The sequence below is a fragment of the Lynx canadensis genome, chromosome A3 (genome assembly GCF_007474595.2).
Source record: "Lynx canadensis isolate LIC74 chromosome A3, mLynCan4.pri.v2, whole genome shotgun sequence".
NCBI lineage: Eukaryota > Metazoa > Chordata > Mammalia > Carnivora > Felidae > Lynx > Lynx canadensis.
In genome coordinates, this window is record NC_044305.1 from 26,745,866 (window position 1) to 26,767,200 (window position 21,335).

A 21,335-nucleotide genomic window follows, 5' to 3' on the forward strand; every position below is an offset into this window, starting at 1 on the left:
TTGGAATTCAGCGTGGATTGCTGAGGTCATATCCACCTCCGTGGGCAACCCACCTCAATTGTCTCATTTGCACAAGGGGACTAATACTAGCACCTGGAGCCTAAGACGGAAATGAAGTGAAACCCCGTATGGAGGTGTGATTATTACAGAGATACTTCCTATTCTCTGCTCATACTTGTCTCCTGGCACCTCCAAACTGTCTGGAAGCCACTGTTATTTCCAGCCTTTGAACCCGAAGCTTGGGCAGGAGAGCTCTGGAATGGGAGTTGGAGGCCTGAGTCTCAGACTGGTGGTCCACCCCCTCCCACTTGTTTCTCAACCCAGTGACCCCGCACCAGGCAGGTGGAGAAGGGCGGTGCCCATGCCTCGCTGGTCACTGGAGATTCTCCTACAGGTCTGGGCTGCTTGCTGTCTTCAGCAAACTTTGGAGAAACGCTGGCTCTGAGATCTCCAGCTCTCGGGCCCTGGATCACCTCCCAAAGCACTGGGCCTCCTGTCCTCCCACTCCAGCCTCTCAGGGGCCCTGGCCCCTGTGCTGTGAGTGGCGTCAATGTGGGGGTGGGGTGGGGTGGGTGGCTTCTAGCAACAGCATCTTCCTGGCCTTGCACAGTCATTGTGGGAACAACCCTGGAATGAGCAGAATAGGAATGATGGGGGCTTGATCTCCAGGGTGACCTAGAGTCCAAGTGCTCTCCAGCTGAAGCCATATGGACATTCAGGCCCAGAGAAGCAGGCTCCTGCCAGCCTGGGAATAAAATTTAAACTCATCCCTGGGGTCCATGAGGCCCTGCACATTTCACTAGCTTTGCAGATTCTGGTCCCCTTGCAGAGGTCAGGTCGGCTTTTTTGTACTTCCTTGTGGACTTGCTGGGATGGGTGGGTGACACATAGAGCACCTGTCCCACAGCCTCATAGCCCCCAAATGTTGGAGGAAGTGGCAAGGAGAAACTGAGGGTGGGGGTGGGGGGGTGGGGGGAAATGAAGGCAGGCTCTTGGGCCCCCTCTGCTGGCTAGAGGGTATCCATGGGAGGCTGAGCTAGCCAGGCACTGGGTGGGCATCAGGAGTATGGAAGGGACCTGGCGGTCGGGGCCTCTCCCCCAGGTTGTGAGAGTTCACAGTCCCCAGGAAGGGCTTGCAGGGAAGTTTCTGGGTGGGAGGGTGGAGAGCTAGTAAAGTCAATGCAAGATGCTGGGTGCAGAGAACCCCTCCAGGGGCACAGTGGCCTGCCCGGGCAATGGGATGAATTTTAATGTAAGGCAAAGTCAGTCCACAATACAAAAGTCTAAAAATCAGACCCACTTTTCCCACCTGGCCTCTGGGAGGGTGGGGAGTTTGGGGGCTTCCTTTGCCTGCAGGGGATGTGAAAGGGGCAGAAGGCGGCCAGAGAAGGGGGGAAGAGGGAATCAGGCCATGGGAGCCCTGCTGGAGGGATCCTGCTGCCCCCGCCCCTCTCCCGGAGCGCCAGGCCTCCTGCGCCCTCTGCCCGTGCAGGCCTATGCTGGTCCGTCCCCGCCTGCATGGTCTGGCCCTCAGAGGGTCAGGCACCAGCAGCATCATTCTCCTTCTTCTCCAGCCCCCTCGATGCCGAGGCCTCTGTTCCCTCTTGGATCCCTCTGTCACTGCTGCTGGCATCCTTAGATTTGACTCTCATAACGACCAAAAAACAAAACAATAAAAAAACAACACCTTTAGAGGAGGCGGAGGGCAGAATCTCTGGGCCCCGCCTCCCCACATCCCAGGAACATCCCTGGCCACACGAGGAACACCAGCCTGGCATCCATGGCCCAGATCTTACAGTACTTGGCCCTGGCCCCACTGTATGCCCTCCTCAGACAGGGCTGCTCTCTCCTTTCTCTGTGCCTGGTGGTGCCACGAGGTGGCAAGGGCAGTGGCAGATGGAAGAAGGGCTGGTTGGGCTTGGGTGGACTAACTTTAAGCTTCTTGAACTTTCCACTGGAGAGAGTGGGGAAAAAATGGGGCAACCAGGACGAGGCTATGGAGATGGGCTGCTTCCCAGAGCACATGGCAAGGGTCAAACAACTCAGCCCCAGGGGTGCAGGCAGGTAGGGGATTGCTCCACTGGCAAGTAGCAAGGTGCCACTCTCGAAGGCCACCACCCTGGCTCTAGCTCTTGCTATGGGCCCCATTTATCGAACAACTGAGTTCACACCAAGGATAGTACCTGTATCTCTTCCCCAGGTGAACCCCATGAGGCAGGAATGTGCCCCACTACAGATGAACAGAGCGAGGCTCCGGGAGAGGAAAGTGATCTGCCCAGGGTTACATGTAAGAATATCTACTCCTGGACGACAAGGGCTGTACTGTCCGCTCTCTCGCATGAGCCCCACGCTACCGGTGAGGACAGTGAGGTTCTAGAGCCCTGCTCCCGGCCCTGAGGCTGGGTGTAGTGACTGCCTCATGGCTGTGGAGGTGCCACTTGCTGCCTGCCCCTGGCAATGCTCCCTGCCCCGTACACTGGAGCTGGGATGTCTGCCCTACCTTGGGCCCCGGGGCAGTGGGGGGAAGCGGGCAGGTGGACACCCGCCGGGCATTACATGGCGCTGGGATTCTGCGGGCGCCGGCGGCGAGGGCCAGCTAGCTTCTGCTGCATGGAGTCGGCCAGGCTGGCTGGGGAGCCCGAGACTGTGGGGAAGGTGGGTGAGTCTCGGGGTGTGAGGCAGGATTTCCGCCGAGGACTCGTAGCTGTGTGAGAGACAGAGAAGACAGAAAAAAGAGATGGAGAGGAAAAGACGGGGGGAGGACAGAGACTTCTCTTGCAATGAGCAGGGAGCAGAGCCGTGTCTAATTTTGTCTTCCTCTGCACTTTTGGACTCCGTGGAAAGAAGCCGGAATTACCAGGAGAATAAATGATGCACCCGTACAAGGGGACACTATGCAGCTGTGCAAAAGAGCAAGGATGCTCTAGATGTGCACGTGCTGCTGCAGAAACGTCTCTGAGATCTACCGTGGTGTGAAAAACCCAGATGCAGAATGCTCGGAGAGGGCCACCAGCTGTGCAGGAGCGTGCACGCGCACACGTGCTGTTAGGAGCAAAGTGTTCTCGGAACGTCTATGCGACAGAGCTCTGAGATGGCTGGGGTGTCAGGGGGTTTTCCTTTCCATGGCTATGAAATTGGAGCCATGTGACTGTGTTACCTATTTAAAATAAACAAGTGAATAAAAAAAGAGAGAGCCTCATAAGGGAAAAGTAAAATAAAAGGTAAGGTGGAGAATTAGGGAGAGATGGAGAAAGAGAGAGACCACCTGCTTTTTCACCTTAACCAGAGGATATCCTGGGGGTGGGGGCAGAAGGGTGTAGTAGAGTGCCTAAGTGGTAGAATATTCAGGGGAGCCCAGCACCGAACAGGTGCCCTGGCTGTGGATATTCAGAGCTTGGCCCAGTGTGGACCCAACAGGACTGGGACTGGCGGGAGGGGGTTACCCCAAGGCAGGGGGGGTGGCGGAGAATGGATGGGCCAGAGGGTGAGGGCAGGTGCTAAGCTCAGACATCAGATCCCACCCCTGCCCCCAGATCTGCCTCCAAGTTCATCCCCCAGCCTTGCGTGAGGTCCACAGGGCTTTGCCCGGCCAGGAGATTCGGGCAGGCAGGTTGGGAGCCTGGGGCTTCTAGGCAAGACAGGGAGGGCAGAGGAGGTACGGGGGAGGGGGTGAGTCACAGGTTCCCCTGCAGGCAGCCAGGTGCACAGATGGCCTGGCAGGCACTCGAGGGACAACTTGGAGGCCAGGCAGGTGGAGCTGGGTGGAAGGCCCCCGAGTGGGCAGCTTCAGTCGCAGCTGGCAGCTATTTCTGGGTCCCTGGCAGGCGGGGTCAGTGGTGTGCTGGGGAACAGACCACCTGTCAGAGTCACGCAGGCCTTGGGGTATGGGTGGGCTGTGCACAGGGCGTGGCAGGTGTGCGTATGGCCACGGGGAAGGGGTATGTGTGTGAGTGAGACATTGGCTGAGACAGAGCTGTGGGTCAGAGCCATTGAGGCGGCTCAACAGGGACTGACATTTGATTTCCAACCTGGGGCACCTCCCACCACCCTAGGATCCTCCCTATTACTCACATGGGAAAGCTGAGGTCGGGGAAAGGAAGGACATGCCTGAAGTCATGTGGCAGAGTCAGGCTGGGAACCCAGGGCTCCTGACAGTGGGGCAGCCTGGGGGGAAACTCTCCCAGCCAGTCCCTTCTCAAGGACCAGCAGGCATCTGGATGTGGGGGCTGCCTCCCCCTGGCTCTCAGCCCGAGGAAAGGTGCCCGCTGGCGCCACAGGCCAGGCACCCACATGCTGGCAGAAAGGACAAGAGGTGGGCTGGTGGCAGGAACAATGTTCCCTGGAGACGTGTACAGCAGCCCCGGCAGGCCCCACTAGCTGCCTGCAGGTGCACCTGGGCCATGCGGACGTCCGCCCCCTGCCCTGCCTTACCTGAACATCTCTGTCACTTCTCCCTTGGCCAGTGCCACAGGACGGGAAAGCCGATGCAGGCGGGGACCAGGTATAGAAGGGCAGGCTATGAGAGAACAGAGGCTGGTGACAAAATGCTGTATAGGGTACCTGCTCAGGGCCACGCCCATCACTCCAACCCTCTTCTGGGAGCGACTGAGGGACAGTGACTGCCCAGGTTCCCAGAGCAAGTCAGTGGCTGGGCCCTTACCTGGGGCTCCTGGCTCTCTGACCAGGCTGCTCCTCCTTGGGAGGGAATGCAAGGAACCCAAAGAAACTCAAGCATGCAGGGCTTTAAGGGTCCCCAGGAGTCTGGCTGGCAGTATCCTAATCACCTGGGACATCAGGTTCAAACAAACAACCTCCTGGGTGGGTCCTAGTCCCAGAGACAGGGGGGGTGGCTGAGAACAGATGAGCCAGAGGGGAGGGCAGGTGCCGAGCTCAGGCTTCGGATCTCACCCCTGCTTCCCGAGTCTGAGGTGGAAGTCTGCGTCCTTAACAAACACTCAGGAGCTGTTGTTACAATAACATGACCCAGGCAGTCTGGCTCCAGAGCCTGTGTGTGGAGACTCCTGCTGAAGCTGGGGTTTGGAGGGCAGGATGGAGCATGTGCTGGACACACTATGCCGAGCTCAGCCTCCCAAGGAACACTTCAGCCCATCTCCAATTCCCTATGACCATCCTCTTGTTCACAGGAGGAAGGCTGAGGCTTCGGGAGGACAGGGGACAGCACAGGCCTCAGCTATTAAATGGTAAACTGGGGACTGAACCTATTCTTTTCCCCACAGCATCCGAAAGTTGGACATTACTGCCCAGCCCTCCATGACCACCAATGCTCCCAAGGGCCTGAAGACCCCGTGAGACGTGACCCCACTTCCTTCTCCAATGTCACCTGACCTGCCCTACTCTGGCCACAATGACCTGATTTTGGTCCTCCTTGTCACCTCCAGCCACAGGACCTCTGCACCGGCAGTTTCTGCTGCCTGCGATGCTCTTCCCACCTTTGCCTAGACTCCTCCTCCTTGGACCTCTGCTCAGTTTTATTTCTCCGGGGAAGCCTTCCCTGGCACGGAGCCAGGCCCCCTTGTTATCCACTCTCAAGGCCCCCTGCCATGCCCTGCAGCATTCTCTGGCAATGTGGAGTGGAACACTGCTGTATCATTGCAGACTTCAGCCTCTCTGCTGCTAGGCTGTGAACTTCATGAGGGCGGGTCCACAGCCGTCTTGGTCACTGCTCTATTCCTGGCATTTCAGGAGGAGGCCTGGTAAATCCTAAGCAAGCGGCTTCTTCATGGGTGCTCGCAAAGTTAAGAGGGTGTCTTGTAGATGTAAGGTGAGACCTCATTCCGAAGGGGAAGCCAGCCCCTGCTCAGAGGACAGGACTCCAGAGCCCCCCCAAGCCTGACCTTCAGACCATTTCTTGGCACCTGCCACGCATGGGTCATGAACCACAACCGCTTCATATGTATTACTTTGGAGCTAGTAACACAATCTGAGTTCTACAGACGATGCTACTGAGGTTTAGATAAGGAGAAATGACTCACCCAAGGCCACTCGAGGGTGTGTAAATGGCTGAGCTTTTCTCACTATATTAGGTGTTTGCTGAGTCAGGACTGGGTGAGTTAGGCTTTAGGCCTTTGGAGAGCGATAGAAATGGACAATGACTAAAGTCCACACCAAAACCTGTGAAAGGCAGCCACAGCAGTACTCAGAGGAAAATCTATAACTCTAGGTGCATTATTAGAAACACCAAAGACTTGAAATAATTTTAACTTTCAAGTCAAGAAGCCAGAAAAGAATAAAAACACCAAAAAGTAGAAAGCAAATAATGAAGGCAAAAAGCAGAAATTTGTGAAACAGAAAATGAAATAAATACAAACTTAATAGAATTAATTCCTGAAAAGATCTCCTTATACTTTACAGATGAAGAGACTGAAGATCAGAGGAGGGAAAGGACTGCCCTAATCACACAGCTGGCCAGGATTGGGCTCCAGGGGCCTCTGTCTCTAAGTCACCAGCACCAGGCTGGGCAAAGTACAGGCTTCCCGGGGGAGGGTGGAAGAAGTGTGGCTCCCTCCAGGCCTGCCTCACTTGAGGGCCGGGGGCCACTGAGGCTCCTCTGAGAGGTGGCGACTTTGCTATCATCACAGGAATACACGCCTACTATTTTCCTTCCTCTCAAGGCACCAAGGAACCTCTCCAAAATTGGCGCTAAGGAGAGGCTAGGATGTATAGCTTGGGATGGTGAAACTGGGAGTCAGGCCTCGGCTTTCCATCTGGCCTCTGCTCTACTGTGTGACCACAGCTAAACCGCTTCCTCTCTTGTACAATTGAGGACACTTGATCATCTGGTAGGGGGCTTTCTAGGAGGCTGCCAGACCCCTGGCTTGGGTGGGTTTTGGTAGAGGCTACATGTTTTGGTTGAAAAACACTTAAGCAGCACCACTGGGACTTCCACCTAGGGAATTACTGGCACTGGGATTGCCTGTGTCATGGAGAGGAAGAGGGTCTTCAGAAACAGGCTGCCCTTGTGTCCTGGATCCCCTTCCCAAGATTTGCAGGGGGGAGGCCCAGGTGGATGACGGGGCAATGGCTGCGCTGCTGCTTAGGGGGCAGCACAGGCCTGGGGCCAGGGCCCAGCTTAACTTGCTGTATGACCCAGGAAGTCTCCTTTTCTCTCTGGCCTACAGTGTCCTCTGCACAGAGGACCACCTCTCCAGCCAGTATGGGAGCTCCCAACCGGATCCTCGAGTCTAGCCCAGGCAGCGGGCTAGGCTGCCACCTGGTGGCCTCTGGGGGAATGGCTCCGGGCCTGGAAACTGGGCTGTGGAGCAGAGACCTCCCAGACGACTCTGAGTTCGTCCCCCAAGCCAGGCCCAGTCAGTCTCGGAGACCCTTCTTGTCAGGTGGTGTGTCACTCTCGGCTTGCAGGCCATTTGGGGTAGAAGTGAATAAGACATGGCTCCTCACTGGTTCTTGGTTTCTCTACCTATAGGCTAGGGGCCTCTGCCCTTGGACATTCCTGTAGAAAGAGACTACTATTTGGTTCATAAACATCATAGGTACTGTAGGAACTAAATGAGTTAATGAGCAAAAGGGTTTAACACAGCGCCTGGCACAGAGTAACTGCTCAACAAACAGCTCTTGTGATTAATTCAAAGGTGGCTTCTCTGTGGCTGGTGCCCTGGGGAGGGGAGAAAGCGGGGGAGCAGAGCAGTGGAGGATGGAGGGGACAGTGACAACAATGACAGCTACTACTACCTGGGCCAGGCACAACTGTGAGCACTTTCCTTACGCTAACTCATTTCGTCCTCAAAAAACTCCAAGCTAGCTACGATTAACTAATCTCACTTTTTTTTTTTCTTAATTAACTACCACAGGAAATCAAGCAGGACTTCTGCAACCTGCCCATAGTCCTGCTCTGAACAGATGGGGGAGTCTGGACTTCCTCCCCCCGAGTCCCCTGGCCTTCATTTCACCCAGCCTCTCCCACTGCAGGGTTCAGAGCCTGGGCTTGGTTTCCACATGTCACAATCTGGGATCCTTGCTCTAGCACATGCTTGCCACGTGGCACCTGACTTCCAATTCCCTTACCTGCTCGTGAAGGACCCCTCGGAAGAACTGAATGGAGACTGGTGTATGGGAAGGGCCCTGCTTTCCAGTACTCAGCAAGCCCATCTGCTGGCGGTCTCCTCCTTGTCGCCCCTCCTCAGGTCTCAATAAAAACTCTCAGCCCTCATCCACCCCGCTTCACTCTGCGGCGGCTCAGTACCATCTTGTGAGAGGAGGAAGCAGAGGCTGGATGCTTGGGGAGCAGGGAGGGCCCGACAGCTTCTCCCTCATCCGGTAGGGGGGCACCGGGCTGAAACACTCAACACCCACCCGACACTGTTCCACTGGCCCCACTCCTGAGGCTCATAAGCTGCAGCCTCTCTTTCCCAGGCTCCCTGCAGTAGGGGCCATGTGACCCTGATCTGGCCCATGAGATTCGAGCAAAAATCGACAAGTGTTCCGGGAGAGGTTCGCCTTCCTGATGAAGGCCACAGCGTGGCTGGTATCCGTGCTCCTCTCCCTTGCCACTCATGTGCCTGTGCTCCCTGGAGAAGCAGCAGAATCCTGCCATGGGGGAAAGGCCAAGGTCACAGACGTGCGCACTCTGACATCGTTGGGAGCACCTACCTCTGGGTTGCTTGTGTATGCGGACAGACAAGCCCCAGGTATGTAAGTCCCTACTACCTGCAGTGAGAACATTTCCGAGGCACCGAGCACAGTCCCTACTCACCTGAGCGTGCTTGAAGATGGCATGATGGACGATGGTAAGGCCCAGGCCGAAGATGTAAGCCGCGAAGCTGGTGTAGAAGTACGTGTGGGTGTTCTTCTTTAAGCTTCAAGAAGGTGTGGGGAGAAAGAGGAGGAGGGTTAGTTAAGCATGGAAGGAGCAGCGCCACCTTTCTGCGGGGAGAGGCCTCCATGGAGGCTGGCTGGACGGCATGAGAGTTTGGCACTGCTGTGTATTCAGTGCTGCCCCAGCCGGTATGTCTTTGGACAAGTCACTTTCCTTCTTTAGGCCTCAGTTTACTCATCTGCAAAACGGGAAAAACCACGACCCATCTGCTCAGTGGTTGCGAATATCAAGCGCCATGACCTGCAACAGTGGCTTTAAGACTTCAGCCAACATACAAGTTCCCTAGAAAGCTTGTAAAAAATCCCTCAAAACCAAAAAACAGCAGACTTTCAGGTCCAAATCCCAGGGGCAATCTGATTAAATAGGTCTAGGGCAAGGGACCAGGAATCTGCATTTTTATTTATTAAAAAATTTTTTTTTTTAATGTTTTATTATTTTGAGACAGAGACAGACCATGAACCAGCAGAGAAGAGAAAGAGGAAACAGAATCCAAAGCAGCCTCCAGGCTCTGAGCTGTCAGCACAGAGCCCAAGCAGGGCTCAAACCACAGTTTGAGAGATCATGAGAGACTAACTCACAGTTAGTGAGATCATGACCTGAGTCGAAGTGGACACTTAACAACAGAGCCCCCAGGCGGCCCCCAGGAATCTGCATTTTAAAAATTATTTTTCATATATTTTTTAAAGTTATTTTTGAGAGAGAGAGGGAAGGAATGCGAGTGGGGGGGAGGGGCAGAGAGAGAGGGAGACATCGATCCGAAGTGGGCTCCACACTGACAGCAGAGCCCCATGTAGGGCTTAAGCCCATGAACCATGAAGATGGTGACCTGAGCTGAAGTCAGGCAACTCAACCAACTGAACCACCCAGGCGCCCCTACATTAAAAAATATATATTTATTTTGAGAAAGAGAAAGCACATGCGACGAGTCGGGGAGGGGCAGAGAGAGGAGAGAGAGAATTCCAAGCAGGTACTGTGCTGTCAGCACATAGCCCGGATGCAGGGCTTGAACTCACGAACCATGAGATCATGACCTGAGCTGAAATCAAGAGTCAGATGCTTAACCGGCTGAGCCCACCCAGGTGCCCAGGATGTGCACTTTGAAAAACCACCCAGGAGAATCTCACATGGGGGAGTCATGCTTTGAGAAACACTGATGCAGAAGCTGCAAAGCTGAGTTATTACTTTTCAGTACAGTGGATGTAACAGTTCAGCAACCTGTTCTGTACGCTAAATAGACCCTGACTACCTTGGATAAAGTGCCAGTAGCTTCTTGGAGGCAATTCATCCAAGATCAGCCTCAGAAGGGCTGATACATTGCCATGACGGGACTTCCCTTTCACATCAGCTCTATGACCTCCGTGTGTTCCCAGCACCATCTGTGGAGTGAATGAGTCCTTCCAGTCCTTTTTCTCCTTGTCCTGGCTGCTGCTGAGCCCAGAGCTGCAAGTGCTCTCGAAGCTATGCTGCCGTGGACCCTGGGGTGAAGCTGACCACTTCGGGCATGCCGCCCGGATTCTGGAACCAGCTCTGAAGGCTAGCTGATCCTGCAAATCCAGGCTAGGAAGGATCCCGCCTCCGAGGGTGCTGGCAGCCGAATGTGAATCTGTGTCCCTAGCCAGTGGCCCAGGGACTCTCCTGGGTTCTCTCTGTATTGCCTCTGAACAGCCAGGACTACAGCCAGTTGGCACAGATGTGACTCTACTTACAAACTGCCAGGTCCCTTCCAAAGGCCGCCTGTAAGCCCATGTTCGTGAGCTCCGAGTGGTACCACACAAATAACCCAGATGTACGTCGGCAGGGTCAAGTTTCATAGGCCAATTCGATTTCAGTGACACTGGTACGAGTTTCTTGCTATCACTGTCAACACCATTACTGCTTTGCAACTACTGGGCACGAGGAGATTAAGAAAAGTTCATGAACCACCTCGAAATTCAGCATACATGCTGCCAGCCTTACACAGGGAAGACCGAGCGCCACCTGCTGGGGGAGGCCCAGGGGCCCAAGTGCTTAGTTAACAGTGCAAACCTCTTCTGTTGGAAGTGGGGACTCAAGTTGGCCCCCTTCCCTCTCCCTGTGCTCACTTCCTACAATGGACTGAAAAAATCTGAGTAAAGAGAGGGCGGGAGCAGCTAGAGCAGCTGGGATGCAGTGACCCAGACCCTCGGTTTGATAATACATGGTGACGGCTGACTGGGCTGCAGCTGGGTTGCCCTGAGGCCCTGTGCTTACTCCCTCCAATTTTCTTGGTAATACACTACATTCAGAATGCGAAACTTTAGCACAGAAAGGTCAGCTCACTTGGCAAGGACCACAGTGAAAGCACTGTGAGTACCACTAGGACCTTTCGCGTTTAAATCTCTCGGACCGTGATCCTTTTTTCTTTCTGGCCGTAGGCTCCCTGAACACTCAGACGTCAAGTGCAGACAAAATCAGAATTGCACTGGCTGCCGTGGAGGTGGAGGTCTGATCTCCAAGTTACTCTTCTGGGCGTCTGAAAGCCTCTGGGAAGCCCCTGGAGTACCTTGCCCAGAGAAGGCCCCCCCACTCATGGAGCTTGAGGGCTGGAATTTCCAGGTAGCTTTACCTGATGTCAAAACGTAGCAGCAAAGGCAATGAAGATCCCTGTGGGCAGAGACGCCAGGGTTAGACGGTGGCAGGGAAACTGGCACTCAGGAAGGCTCGGGGATGGAGTCCCCTGCCTGGGATGGGGAGGAGTGGGGGGTAGTAAACTAACACGCAAACCGGTCCCCAACCTCGTGTTCCCAGTCATGCAGCAATCACTGGGGAACAAGGGTGTGGCCAAACACTGCCAACTGCCAGCAGAAATCCCGCTTCTCTGCCATCAGGCCACCTAGAACAATGAGAAGGGTCCCAGGGGTTTGCTTTGGTCTGGGACCACACTGACCCGGCACCTCAGAGCACCACACTGTGTCACACTGGCCCATCCACCCATATGTGTCTTGAGGCCTCCTAAGTACCAGGCACTGTAGGCAACAGTAAGCAAGACCACTGCGCACACAGAGCTCAGCTGAGGTGGCAGGAGGTAGACAAGCTGATCAAACAGTAACAAAATGCCATGTAAGATCATACCGTCAAAGGGTGCTTTCTGTGTCATGGGAAGGTCTATCAGGAGATATGCCAGGCTAGGGGAGTGGAGGGAAAGAGGAAGGCAGGCTTCTTTGAGGAAGTGACACTTGCCAGGGAGAGGGAACGGCACGTGCAAAGGTCCCGGGGAAAGGGGGCTGGAGTTGTGGCAGGGGTCAAGGCGCCAGCTGAGACTGCACGCAGCCCAGAGCAGGAGATGCAGGGGCTGGACCAGCCATGCAGGGAGGGCCATGGGGCACAAGGAGGAACTGGGTCTCCATCCTGACTAAGGGAACACGTGGAAGAATTAAATTAGAAGCAGGGGAAAAACCTAAACAGATTCTGAAAACAAATCATGTGGCAATTGCTTGCTTGGAGGGAGTAGGAGCAAGAAGACCACCCGGAGGCCCTGGGGGAGCGCAGGAGAGGATTAACTCTGTCTACCCGCTGCACTCCTATTCGCACTTCAAAACCCAGCCCAGACACCCCCAAAAGCCAGAGTCCCAGAGACACAGCAGGCTAGCCCAGACTCTGTATGCTGTTCACATACCAATGTCTGTCCCCCTACTGGTTTTTGGGCTCAGACAGGGCAAGGGCTGAATCATCATTTAGTTGAGAGTAGGCTCTCAAGAAACAAAACATTCTGTACTGATCAGAAGCACCGAATGGCAACATACGACTTTTTATTTATCTTATTTTTTTTTTTCCAACGTTTATTTTATTTTGGGACAGAGAGAGACAGAGCATGAACGGGGGAGGGGCAGAGAGAGAGGGAGACACAGAACCGGAAACAGGCTCCAGGCTCCGAGCCATCAGCCCAGAGCCCGACGCGGGGCTCGAACTCACGGACCGCGAGATCGTGACCTGGCTGAAGTCGGACGCTTAACCGACTGCGCCACCCAGGCGCCCCTATTTTATCTTATTTTTTACTTATATTTTTAAAAGATTCTATCCTTAAGCAATCTCTACACCCAATGTGGGGCTCGAACCTACAACTCCGAGATCAAGAGTCACGTGCTCTGCTGACTGAGCCCGCCAGGCGCCCTGACACAGGACTTATTTTAAATCGGGAAATCAATTAATCCTCCCTGAAGACCATGAGGCTGTGTGTGAGAAGGATAGTGGGCGGGGTGCAACGAGAGATACATGCTGCCTTTCTGGAAAACAAAGCTGGGAACCCAGTGCCCCCCCCCCCCCCCCACGGCCGAATTCTACATCTGCTCTCCTACCAATCCAGGGGCCAGAGTTCTGCTAAGAGCTTTCACTCCTAGTAACGCATCTGGTCCTCAAAACAACGGTCTGCAGCAACCCGTTATCCTCTGAAGAGCATCACTGGGGCGCTGTGAGGGTGCCATCAACCTCCACCTACAGAAATTGCTCAGAGACTTAGATACACAGGGACGTGCAGTGACGCCCCGTGCACGCCTCAAGTCCAGAAACTATAGCCAACAAGGATACCGGGGAAGTCTGCGGGGGTGCCTGGGGCAGTCGGTGCCCTGCACAGTGGGTTGACTGCTTTCCAGGATTCAATTTCTTCTGTCTGACGGAACTGCGTCTCCCTGCCTCCCAGCACTGCAAATATGGAAACTCCTGAGTTCAAGACCATACCCCCACGTGCCCAGGAACGTGGAGCAAGTCTCTGAATCTCAGTTAACTCATCTGTAAATGGAAATACCCTCTAGCTCCCTGGGCTGCTAGGAGCAGCACAGACACTGTATGAAAAGCATCCGGCATGGTGGTGGGCATGAGACAGGTGCCTGGCAAATGGTAGCTGTGCTCATCATCCTCTTCTCACTGTAACCGCTCGTAGAGGGCAGTTCTGACAGTGAAGCCCTCTGTCCTCTGCAGACAGACAACTTGACCTGAGTCCTGGCCCTGGCCCTGAGCCAGTGTGTGAGGGTGTGTTAAGTCCATTTACTTCTGAGCCTCAGTTCCCTCACTGGTAAAAGAGAAAACCGCTGCCTTACCGCACACAAAATCCCAAGTGTCACGACGGAAGTGCCTGTGCCACCTCAGGTTATTAGAACTGCTGTTACTTCTTCGAGTGAAGAATAGGTTGGCTTTTCACTTGTTCTTTCTTTCAAGCAAGCACCAGGGGTGCTTCTGATCCTTTGAGTCTGAGCCTCTGGACTACACGAACAAGCGTCCCCTTTGACCCCTGTCACCAGGATGTGTGTATCCCGGGCACAGTCGCTGCAGCTACGCGCAGAGCAGCAGCTCTGAGCCTTCTGACTGGTGGTTCAGGCTGCCGGCACCCCAAGGCAAGGCTGTGGGCCCCCAGAGATGCATGCCCACAGCCACAGGTGCACTGGCGCCCACATGCAGACGGTTCAAAGGTCAGCTCACGTGGACGAGCAGGCGCGTGCCACACGTCCCTCTGCCCAGGGTACAGGAGCCCACGCTCACGGCGCCTGTGTCCACACACTCGGGCACATTCTCCTGGGAGCTGGGGGAGGAGGACCACAGGGGCCTTGGCAGTTCTAGCATATTGGTAATACCTATAAACATTGGCAAGGGAAGCGTACGTGTGTAGGTGTGAGAAGGGTCATGAACTGTGTTTTCCACAGAACATGGTTCGGTCGGCACAGACACTTTTGCAGCTCAAGTAAGGTGTGTCCGTCAGATCAGAAGCTCTGTTGGGGACAGTCTCACTCACTGCGTCCCTCCGGTACCCAGCTCAGGGCCAGGCATGTGACTGGCGCTCTACACTGTGTGCTGAGACCCTGGGCTGAGCCACGGGGTCGGTGTCGGAATACGCCCGGCCTCACCACTCCAGGTTCCCGGCAGGCGAGGACTGTTCACAGTGCTCCTGCCCCACCTTTCAGTCCCTCCACCACTCGCACTGCGGCACCACCCCCATCCCCGTCACCTGGAATGACGATATCTCCAAGTCCAGCATGGCAAAGTTGTTGCCTCGAGGCCCTTCTCCAGCAGGTCCCTGGGGGAAACACCACTGTGGGGGGGGGAGGCGGGGATGTAAGGAATCGGCGAAAGCCCAGCTCCGACCACCTCCCAGCCTCCCCCCCCCCCACCTCTGTGACACAAAACTGCACACCTGCGGTCAAGGGGGCAGGGGAAGTAAGAGGATGCTGACAGGTTGAACGGCAAAGCCTCCACCTGGAATCACGGCCGGTTAGAAGAGGAGAATCGAAGCTAAGACTCACACACCATACCCTTTCGGTGACCTCTGATAGCTATGGAACCCTTGGTTAAGTGGGATTGACCCTAAAGCCACGTGTACAAATGAGACCAAAGAGCCCATGCAGTGCTGACATCTCAAAGGCTTTCCGTCTCACTACAGCAGGGGTAGAGACAGGTGGTGGGCCTGGTCCGCAGCAGGGAGCGCCCCGGCTATAGGCTCCTTCTGGATATGCTGAATGGAAAAGGCCACATTCCTACACTCTCTGTACTTAAAGCCCCCCCCCACTCGAAAACCACGCTGACCCACCTGCTTATTTATATAAACACACACTGAGATAAATGCCTCCTTCTGTGTGTCCCAGTTATGGCAAGAGGTGGCTGTCACCGGACTTCACCTACAGCATCTTGCAAGCTATGCAGGAGAGCATTAGGTGTGGGCTTCAGGGTCAGACTGAGTGGTCTGAATCCTGGCTCTGCTTGTGATTTTGCACAGGTTTACTTAACTGCTCTGTGCCTTAATTTTCTCATCTGTGAAACAGGTATAACAGAACTGACCCATAGGGCTGTGTGAGGATCAGATGATTTGCACACGTTGTTAACCGTCACCACCATGCCTTCTTTTTTAAATTTAATTTTGATATGTTTTATTTATTTTTGAGAGAGAGCGAGCGAGCAGGGGAGGGGCAGAGAGAGGGAGTCACAGAATCTGGAGCAGGCCCCGGGCTCTGAGCTGTTAGCACAGACCCTGCTGTGGGGTCTAGCTCTGGCCAATGATATGTAAGCAGAGGTAAACTGGGGGAGGCTTGTGCCTCCCTAGCGAAACACCCAGATGCCCTTCCCCTCCCACTTCTTCCCACACTGAATGCATAGTCACAGTGATTTACAGATCTCCTCATTCATCTTTCCAATCCTGCTACCATCCACTTCGAAGTGGCGGATGTGGAAACCAGGCCCCAGAGAGGCGAAGTCTCTTGCCTAAGGCCACACAGCCAGCAAGTGTCAGATCTGGGATTCTAGACCAGGCAGCCTGACTTAACCACTGTGCTATCCTTCCTGAGCTCTACGCCTAGCAGTGGAGGGCAATGGGGCTTCTCCCCACGCTGGAACCCAAGTATGATAGTGTCACTTCCCCCTTCAGAGTCTTCCAGTAATTCACTCGCCGCCCACTGGGCAGCCCAGGCTTCTTGGCACGATACTCTTGACTTCCCCAACCTGGCCTCTTTTCTGCTGCTCCCCTAAACTCAGCCATGAGAATCCCTCCCCGATTCTCTGCTCCCGGGGCCCTCCATGCATTTCTGTGCCTCTGCCCTTTGCATACTGCTCCCGCCTGCTCCGCAAACATGTGTTCATCCTTCATGAAAGCTTTCCTGGCACCCTGGCTGGCTTCATCTATCACAGCACGTGGGGAATAGCTGCTGTTCCGGCTGGCCCAGCATCTGTTCTCCCGCTGGAGAACCGCATTGCTTTACATCCTTAGTTCTGGGGGACGGCCAGTTCAAATACTCTGCTCCCAGACCTGAGGAGGGCAGTGACCCAGGCCTGTCCATTGTGATACCCCATCTCCAGTGGGAGGGCCTGGCTCATGGGCTGGGTTGGGCCCCATCAGTTTATTCAAGCCCAAGCTGGCAGAAACTCCTTTCCTCGGGGTCTCTGAGCCGGGACCATAGCATCTGGAGCAGCGTTGGCCAGGAGCCTGTCTAGCTCATGGAGGCCAGTCTGCCAGCAGTGGTGGGTATGACTGTGAGAAGGACAGTTATTTCTTGCTTCTCGAGGCTGGCTTCACCCTGGCTGCCAAGTGCCCGTGGCGCTCACTTCTCAATGACGATGCCTTCCCAACAGGACGCTACCCTTTCCTTGCGATCGGCCTGACTCATCCCATCTTCTTCTTTGGGTCTCGTGATCCCAGGAGGTGACTGATTGGTTTGAGCCTTAAACGTAAAGCTAATCATACTTTTCCCACCTCCTTGCTGATGACCAGTTTGGATTTGGGCCTGTGGGGGAAAAATCTCTCTCTGATGAGAGAGACACAAAGTTCCCTCTCTGCCCCTGGACATGGGCAGTTAGTGCTAGGAACTGCGGCAGCCAGCTTGGGACCATGGAGTGATGAGCTGAAGGGACAGGGGAACGTGTTGAAGACGGTGGTGTGGACACTGGAGCAAGCCAGCTCTTGGGGCCTCCACCCTGTGAGGGTCATTAACTCACTCCTGAGACGCTCTGCCATGGGCCCTGCTATAGCGTGAGATAAATTTCCGCACTGCTTGGGGCGCCTGGGTGGCTCAGTCGGTCGAGCATCTGACTTTGGCTCATGTCATGATCTCACGGCTGACGAGTTCGGGCCCCGTGTCAGGCTCTGTGCTGACAGCTCGGAGCTGGAGCTGCTTCGGATTCTGTGTCTCCCTCTCTCTCTGCCCCTCCCCTGCACATGCTCTGTCTCTCTCTCAAAAATAAATAAATATTAAAAAAAAAATTAAAAAAAAATTTCCACACTGCTCACTGACACCTAGGTGCCTACAGCTAGACTTTCTCATATTTATACAACGGGTAGCTACACCAAAGAACAAAACCTGAGCAGTGGGAGGGGTCTGGGACAGACGGCGCCCATAGCTAGGCATCCAGTGAGGCTTCAGGTCTCAGCGTGGAATCTCCTTTCCCGGAGAGTCCTCGCACGCCCCACCACAGGCTGTGTCAGATGCCCCCTCTGTACTGGTTCCCCTCCAGCTCATCCCGTGTCACACTCCACTGGGCCCGAGCGGCCGGACGCCAGGACCTGGGCAGAGGGTGGCTGCGCACGAACATAGCCAGATGAGTCTAAGAGGGGAAAGAAACCAGCCTGAGACACAGGGAAGCCTGGGGGAGGAGGAGGTGCATGGGGAAGAGCCAAAGGAGAGGTACTGACCAAAACAGGACCACGAGGGGAAGGGCCATGAGGCAGAAGCAGAGGGGCTCCCCACAAGGATGTGGTCACTTACGTTTTATTGGTTGCCTCAAAGGACTTGGCACTGTCACCATCACGTTGGTGCCAAATACCTAGGAGGAGAAGACAGGAGTCTGGAGGGAGGTGAGGGCCAGGTGGGAAAGAATGGCTGTCGTAGGGGTTCTGGATGCGATGCTGCCTGAGATCCGCAGGGAGGGGCAGGGATGTGAGGAGGCGCTCCAGAGCAGATGTGAAGCTGAGATTAGGTGGCCACCGATACTGGTCACATGGACACCTCATGGGGCTCCTGGTTCTGGGCAACAAACGGACGATTCGAAGGAGCTGGAAGAGGGCCTCTGATGGCCACAGCCAGGCCTCCTGCTTGCCCAGGGCTCTGCCCCTCCCAAGAGATAAAGTCCTTCAGTACCACCCACTTAAGGTGGAGAGAGGCTGCATGAGGCCAGGGAAAGGGGGCCTAAGTCAGGATGACCTTGATGCCTCGGCAATGCCTGTCGGGAGTGTGTGTGGCAGGTCCCTCGGCCCAGGGCTGGTGTGTGCCAGGGCGTGCTGCCAACAGCAGCCTCTGTCCTCGGATCAGTGCCCTCACTGGGCCCATTCATCATCATTAACCGCCCCTGCCTGACTGAACTCTGAGTCTCAGTTCGCTGCTGGGAAGACATGGGAAAGGAAGTGCCTGCCAGGGCCACCAGCGGGAAGAGGCGAGGGTGGCTGGAAGGCACCAGGTACACCGTGGGCTCGTAGCCGAGGGGGAGTCTGTCCTCTAATCGTTTCACAGATGAGGGCAAGCGGACCCAGAGAGGACCCGCTCCGGGGTCTTGCTTCCACCAGATGACTGCCACCGGGGCCAGAGAGACAGGGAGGAGGCAGCGAGGGGCCCTCTGTGTCCCTGCCCGACTCACCCAGAAGACATCGTAGATGAAGAGTCCGCCCAGCAGGATGCAGCCGGTGCTGACATTGTTCAGGTGTAGGAGCTCCACCCCGTTAAGGGAGAAGGCCAGGCCGAAGAGGTTGTTGGCAATCCAGTGCTGGGGAAAGGGGGGAGTGAGATCAGCTATCTGCTCCCTCTGCCCCCACGTCCCCTCCCCCGGGCCCTGGCTCCTTACCTTCCTCAGCAGGTACCAGACACCCACAATGCTGCTCAGGCCCAGGCACACCAGGTCCTTGGCGTCAAACTCATAATTGATGATCTCTGGGCAGAGAGGCCGGGTAAGTCCACTCCCCGGGGCGGGGCTGCCCCTCCCACCTGTCAGCCCCTGGACGGAGGAGGGCATGGCTGTGGGCACCGTCAGAGCCTCCCCAGCACCCCCCCTCCCCGATTTCCTCGCGGAGGGACTGGAGGCCCAGAGAGAACTCAGGCCTGGCACAGGGTCAGTGGGAGGTGGTCCGAGGTGCCGGAAGCACAGGACACAGCATTTGTAGCTGGGTGACCTTGGGGGAGGCAGTTCCCTCTCTGAGCTTCAGTTTCCTCCTCTGTAACAAGGGGTTGCAGCACCTCCCCGATAGAGCCGCCACGGGGACCAAGTGAGATGGTCCTTAGAAAGCACTCAGCACAGTGCCTGGCACACAGTGGGTGCTCAATGAATACTAGCTGCCACTGAGCCCCAGTCTTTAGCTAGGTCCCAGTTCATTCAGGAGTCTCTCTACTTTGCCACCGAAGGAAACCAAGAAGGTTGCTGGCAGCCCTACCTCACCAGCAAAGGAGGAAGAAGAAGTAGGTAAGAGTGGGAGGCCCGGAGAGAAAGCAGGAGGGAGTCCGAGTCTGCTCCGTGGGGAGCCCTACGGTAGACGTCCCTTTACAGCCAATCTCTGTCACTTTCAAGTTTCCTAGTGAGGAAGCCTAGGGAGGTGGTGGGGCTTGCCCACGATCACGGAGTGCAGCCATTTTTTTCAGATTCTGGAGTGGAGTGGACTGCTGGTTGGCCCCAATTTCTGTTCTCTCCTCTGCGGTAATAGCACCCTGGCGATTTTTAACTGGACATGAGGTCAGTTAGCTCACGGCCACATCTTCTGGCTTGCCCTGTAGCTAAACGGGCCCATGATACAGCTGCCTCTCCCTCCCTGTGGAGGGACGGTACATCATGCTGGGCCTAAGGGCCACCCGAGTGTGGCAGAGTACAAGACAGATGAAACCTGGGACCCCCAAAGACTCTGTGGTGTAAGCTTAGCCTTTTTTTTTTTATTTTTTATTTTTTTTAATTTTTTTTAACGTTTATTTATTTTTGAGACAGAGAGAGACAGAGCATGAATGGGGAGGGTCAGAGAGAGAGGGAGACACAGAATCTGAAACAGGCTCCAGGCTCTGAGCGGTCAGCACAGAGCCCGACGCGGGGCTCAAACTCACGGACCGTGAGATCATGACCTGAGCCGAAGTCGGACGCTTAACCGACTGAGCCACCCAGCGGCCCCTTTTTAATTTTTATTTTATTTATTTATTTTTTAAAAATTTTTTTTTTCAACGTTTATTTATTTTTGGGACAGAGAGAGACAGAGCATGAACGGGCGAGGGGCAGAGAGAGAGGGAAACACAGAATCGGAAACAGGCTCCAGGCTCCGAGCCATCAGCCCAGAGCCTGACGCGGGGCTCGAACCCCACGGAACGCGAGATCGTGACCTGGCTGAAGTCAGACGCTCAACCGACTGCGCCACCCAGGCGCCCCTCCTTTTTTAATTTTAAAAATGTTTATTTATTATTAAGAGACAGAGCATGAGCATGGGAGGGACAGAGAGAGGGGGGGTCAGCAGAATCCCAAGCGGGCTCCAGGCTCTGAGCTGTCAGCACAGAGCCCGAGGTGGGGCTCGAACTCACGGAGTGTGAGATCACGACCTGAGCTGCAGTCGGTCGCTCAACCGACTGAGCCACCCAGGCGCCCCTCATAGTTCTCAATTTTTTTTCAAGCCAAAGAACCCATTTTCCAAGTCTTGGTGGGAGAGTAATCACACTAAAAGTAGGTATGACACAAGGAGCCATGACAGCCAGCTTGACTGAGTGCTCCTGTGAGCCAGGCAGGGTGCTGAGTGCTCCCCTCATCACGTACTCGCAGTCCCAACAACATGCCTATGAGGGAGGTACTAGATTATCATTTTCATTTTACAGATGAAAAAAAAAAAACCAACAAAACACCCAAGGCTCAGAGAGGTAAAGGCGTTCACCCAGAGTCCTATGTGTAGGTAGCAGCAGAGTGGGGACGGGAGCCCAGGCGGTGTAATTCGAGAGTCCACCTTTTCCATCACTCGCTTTGTTGGAGAGCCCCGAATTTGGAGACAAAGGGGAACGGAGGTGGGAGATCCCCAAGGCAAGGGAAAGCAGGCAGCACTGACCTT

General features: G+C 55.1%; 1 long non-coding RNA gene across 1 annotated transcript; it reads right to left on the reverse strand.

Annotated features, from left to right (window-relative positions):
• Nucleotides 1–2,548: 2,548 nt before the first annotated feature.
• On the reverse strand, nucleotides 2,549–12,633 carry LOC115510224. The gene is made up of 5 exons (XR_003967635.2): nucleotides 11,608–12,633; nucleotides 11,439–11,476; nucleotides 8,732–8,834; nucleotides 4,432–4,516; nucleotides 2,549–2,704 (listed from the first exon to the last, which is right to left on the reverse strand). It is a non-coding gene; the product is annotated as an uncharacterized LOC115510224 (long non-coding RNA).
• Nucleotides 12,634–21,335: the final 8,702 nt, after the last annotated feature.